We start from the raw sequence: 6,000 nt of genomic DNA on the forward strand, positions 1-6,000 counted from the left end.
TGAAGGAATTTAAATATTTATGATGCCCATAAAACACAGTTTATCTTGCATGATAGTGGTTAATTAATGAATTACACATCCAATTGTACAATTGTATTCACTTTTTACTTTGAAACTCTTTTTTTTTTTAAAGTTATGCAGTCTCCTCCCAGTGGTCAAAAATGTTGGTTGAAATGTGATTAAAGTTATGTCATATAACCTGATTACAACCAGTTAAAGATACCTTTTTCTTAACATCAAGATGCCTGGGAAAAGACTGTATAACCGGAATACGAGGTAAAGGCGTCTTTTTATGGTAGCTAAAGAAAACTATAAAAACATCATTTTGCAATCATTAGCTAATGACATCACAAATTATAACTATGACATCACAAAATCACAAAATGTGAACTTGACCTCAGTACAACCAGTTTAGCCCGCTAAGATGATTGTAAGGCTAGAAGATGTAATTTTTGTCATGACAAAAATGTGTTCATTATAAAACAAGTGACATATCAATATGCCCATGAATGTCATACATCACAAAGGCTATGTCAACCACTAATCAATGTCTGGTAACTTTAGGCCAATGGATGATCAGGATCACACTTGATAAAAGATGATGTGAAATCCTAGAATATTATCGAGTTAATAACAGTGAGACGGAGTGGAGACAAAGGGAAAGATTAAATAATGGATAATGTAGATTAATCAGTATAAACATAGATTTTGTTCACAGCCACCATACAAAACTAGCTTGCTATTCAAGCCAGTTGCTGTGGCCGTAGTTAGTTAATTTTGTTTTTCTGACGTGTCTTTAGTATGATGTCTGCTATCAGAAATGGGACGGGAACAATTTCTGGCCTTTTGGTAGCCTGTTTGATTGACAGGAGTCTTCCTTAATCTATACTCAGTTATTGAGAGTCTTGCTCACCAAAGGCAGGACGCAACATTTAGGAAGTTATAGATAATGAGGGTGGTTTGTAAAAGTTTCTAACTGCTTACAAATAAATGTCGTGATGGGAGCAACAATCAGAAAATGTTTAAACATTACCTACATCATTTAGGATGATTAGCCCTGAAGGTCTAATGGGCATCTTATCTAACTAAAACATTAAGGTGAAACTGCTGGTAACTTGTCTAAAGACATTTATTTCATGGCTTATAAGCTATACTAGCCAAAGTTCATGAGATAATTATACTGTATGTCCTTTTATTGAAATTATTCTTAAAGAAGGGAATGCAATGCCACGTTCAAAGTTAGACATTTAGCAATGAAAATACATTTACAAGAGCCTATACTAGAGAACATCTACAAGTGATGCTTTTGGATTGTTGAAAATCTTTGAAGTCAGTAAGAAAACCAGATATGGGTTCAAATACCATTTGAAATCTCTCAAAATCTTTGAGCTTTTGCATATCAGCCTGCCTGGTGTGCCAGGAGGGTGCCGTTTGCACTTTTGGGACTTTTGCAACAGGCAAACTCAATCAAGCACAACTAAGGTATTTGAAATTATTTTATCCTAGGTCTGAAGAACCTGGACCTCATGATTAGATTTCTTTCAGTGAGTGATTTGACTATAGCCGGTTGACAAATGTTACGGTACTCCATTTTGGGGTAAGCTATGCTTTTGGCCAAGGCATATTAGAGAGCTATACTGTACATCTGGCAAGTGAAGCTAATAAAGTACCTGCTAAAGGAAAGTCATGGACGCAAGGATGACTGGATCCAGATTCCTACATTATTTTCACGTACAATGACAAAAAAAAGTATGTGAACCCTTTGGATTTCTGCATAAATTTGACATAGAATTTTATCTGATCTTCTTCGAAGTCACAACAATAGACAAACACAGTGTTCTTAAACTAATAACACACAAATGATTGTATTTTTCTTGTCTATATTGAATACATAATTTAAACATTCGAAGTGTAGGTTGGAAAAAGTATGTGAACCCCTTAGGCTAATGACTTCTCCAAAAGCTAATTGGGGTCAGGAGTCAACTAACCTGGAGTCGAATCAATGAGACGAGATTGGAGATTTTGGTTAGAGCTGCCCTGCCCCATAAAAAACACTCACAAAATTTGAGTTTGCTATTCACAAGAAGCATTGCCTGAATGTGAACCATGCCTCAACCAGAAGAGATCTCAGAAGACCTAAGATTAAGAATTGTTTCCTTGCATGAAGCTGGAAAGGGTTACAAAAGTATCTCTAAAAGTCAGTCCACGGTATGACAATGTCTATAAATGGAGAAATTTCAGCACTGTTGCTACTCCCTAGGAGTGGCCGTCCTGCAAAGATGACTGCAATAACACAGCGCAGAATGCTCAATGAGGTTACAGTTTCTCAGTCGCTTTGGTGCATTTTTCACATCATCCCTAACGTGCAAAATAATAAGTGCATTTCTCAGAACAATTTGTACAAATGGCAATATACAATAGATATGTTTCTAAAGCTAGTCAGTCACTAAAAATCCTTAGTACATCTCTCAAAAGTAAATATTCATGCCAATGATCATGTCAGTGTCATCAGAATGATAAGTCATTGAGTAATTGTTCACGAACAAGGTCGTCAAATTGTTTAGGCATGTTGTCAATGTAACTGTGTACTTTGACAGTATTACCTGATGTAAACTTAGGCTACAGTTTGGATGACAGTTACTGTATTGAAAATGAACAAGGCTGCACTTCTATGGCATATATCAATTTCAACAGTACTATTTACATATTACTGTATGTGGGTTATTGATTGAAAGAGACTGGACAAACAAGGGGCACAAAGGGAAAAAAACTAAATTAGAAAGAAACACAGGAAACCACCCCTAAGGCACAACTTTGCCCGCAGCACTGTTGTGCTGTCTCTACACATCCAGACGTTCCTGTCTGTCGGCCCACATATTCTCATCCACATAACACCAGATATTTTCCCTTCCAATGCAACGTGGAAAGAATCTTTTGGAACGCCTTATCCATCCTCTGCAGGCGTCTACTGTGATGTCCTCACATGCTGCATCCATTGCAGCCAGCAGGGTCATCTGTGTGTGTGGCTGACGATCGTACACCTTCCACCTCCATGCTGAAAAGAACTCCTCAATTGGGTTAAGGAATGGTGAATAAGGTGGGAGGAATTCTATGAGCATCCTCGGGTGGGTCACAAACCATTCCCTTATGATGTTTGATCGATGGAAACTCACATTATCACAAATGACCACATACTTTGGCAAATCCTCTCTAAACAGACCCCTCTCATCATCAGGGATGAACGTCCTGTAGAGAGTCTCTAAAAAGTTGAGTAGATGCTAGGTGTTGTATGGCCCTATAAGGGGGATAAGGGTTAGGACACCATGCTCCGAAATAGCAGCACACATGGTGATATTTCCTCCCCGTTGGCCTGGCAAATCCACAGTAGCTCTGTGACCGATGATATTCCGACCCCGCCTTCTGCATTTGATCAGGTTGAAGCCAGCCTCATCCACGTATACAAAGTTGTGAGAGGGTTCACTTGATTCCAACTCCATTATACGCTATATCCCAGAACACACAGTTGAATTTGTTTTGGTAAGGAAGAGTGACATAAAATGTACATATATTGCATGTTCCTTCCACAGCAATGGAAATGTGTGCAGTTTATGCTTACTGTACTATGTATCACTATAAAATGTTGCTGTAAAGTAGTTACATAGATGTATGTTTTACCTGTACATACTGGTACCGTAGCTCCTTAACTCTGTCCTCATTCCTTTGGAATGGTACATGGTACAGCTGTTTCATACTCATCTGGTTTCTATACAGCACCCTGCCGATGGTTGAGATGCTAACCGTATGGATGTTTTCAAAGACATCGTTGTCTTCTATAATGGTCCTTTGTATTTCCCTGAGTCTCATGGCATTGTTTTCTAAGACCATGGTGCAAATAACCTCATCCTGTTGAGGTGTGAAAAGGCGTCCTCTGCCACCGGTTTGAGGTAATCTTGCAGTTCTATGTGGGGAAAAATGCAGTGATGCATCGCACACTTTCACATAGACAAAAACTATGCGAACACACATTTTACTGTAAAACATACAGGTGGGTGCATGTAAGGTGCAGTATGTATCTGTATAGAGTATATTTCTGTATGCTGTGAAATACATGTGGACTACTGTAATATGAAGCATTGTAGGAAGTATACAGTATACTGCTTATATACAGTAACAGTGCACTGTACATTGTACATACCTGTTCTCTCTTCGAAACGTTTGAACTATTGAGGACACGGTTGATCTCCCAATATTTGGCTGCACCCTTCGAACCCGCCTCAGCCATTGTAAGGCCATGATTGACAACATAGTCTACAATAGTGGCCCTTATGTCATCAGATATGCGCCTATGTCCTCTTCTGCCTCTTCCTCGGTTTTGCCTTCCACCACGCATCCTTGCTCCTCTTCTTCCTCCTGTTGGCTGTTGACCCTGTTCGTTTCCTGGTCCATCCATTATTGGAAAATTGCAACTCTGTGTTGTGGTCTGTCTATATATGCTTGCCAATTGATTCTTCATGAGATGCACCTTTGAGCAATTTAGACAACTGGTTGATTGTTGGTTGAACTAACACTTTACATTCCTTCATGAGTGAGGGTCAATTTCACCTGCACGATTCATCAATTCACGTTTTGAAGGGTAAGACTATTCAACAGAGAACCATCTACTATATTTTGATCAACATGACATGAGCAATTGATCATGTGGAAAAAAGCTGACACTTGTACATTATCAATTGCAATTTGTTCAAAGAAATAAGAAATTGCTTTAATGATGTGCACAAGTGACTAGATGATTTGGAATTTGTACAAGTAGTATCAAGAATTGCACTTTTGATCTAAGAAATGCATCAAAGCGACTGAGAAAAACTGTAAGAAGAATCCTAGAGTGTTAGTTAAAGACTTACAGAAATCTCTGGAAGATGCTAACATCTCTGTTGACGAGTGTACAATTGTTCATGGGAGGACACCATGGAAGAAGCCACTGCTGTCAAAATAAACAACTATTTCTGCATGTCTGAATTTCGCAACAGAGCACCTGGATGTTCCACAGTGGTACTGTCAAAATATTCTGTAGACAGATGAAACGAAAGTTGTGTTGTTTGTAAGGAACACACAACACTATGTGTGGAGAAAAAAAGGCACAGCATACCAACATCAAAATCTATGGTGGAGAGAGCATCTTTGCTGCCTCAGGGCCTGGAGAGCTTGCTATCATCCACGGAAAAATGTATTCCCAAGTTTATCAAGACATTTTGCAGGAGAATGTAAGGCTATCTGTCCACAAGCTCAACAGAAGTTAGGTGATGCAACAGGACAACAACCCCAAAGACAGTAAATCAGTAAATCAACAACAGAATGGCCTGGACAGAAGAAAATATGCCTTCTGGAGTGGCCCAGTCAGTCCTGACCTCAACCCGATTGAGCATGACCTCAAAAGAGCGGTTCACACTAGACATCCCAAGAATATTGTGGAACTGAAGCAGTTTTGTAAAGAGGAATGGTCCAAAATTCCTCCTGACCGTTGTGTAGGTCTGATCCGCAACTACAGAAAACGTTTGGTTGAAGTTATTGCTGCCAAAAGAGGGTCAACCTGTTATTAAATCCAAGGGTTCACATACCTTTTCCAACCTGCACTGTGAATGTTCAATAAAGACATGAAAAATATAATTGTTTGTGTGTTATTAGTTTAAGCAGACTGTGTTATTGTTGTGACTTAGATGAAGATCAGATCAAATTGTATGACCAATTTTTGCAGAACTCCAGGTAATTCTAAAGGCTTCACATACTTTTTCTTCCCACTGTAGTAATTAGAAATATAACCTTTATTTAACTAGGCAAGTCAGTTAAAAACAAATTCTTATTTACAATGACAGCCTACATCGGCCAAACCCGGACAATGCTGGGCCAATTGTGCGCTGCCCTATGGGACTCCCAATCACAGCCGGTTGTGATACGGCCTGGATCGTAGTAAGAAAAGGCTTCAGTTCAATTTAAACCACGTAG

The sequence above is a fragment of the Oncorhynchus nerka genome, linkage group LG18 (genome assembly GCF_034236695.1).
Source record: "Oncorhynchus nerka isolate Pitt River linkage group LG18, Oner_Uvic_2.0, whole genome shotgun sequence".
NCBI classification, from domain to species: domain Eukaryota; kingdom Metazoa; phylum Chordata; class Actinopteri; order Salmoniformes; family Salmonidae; genus Oncorhynchus; species Oncorhynchus nerka.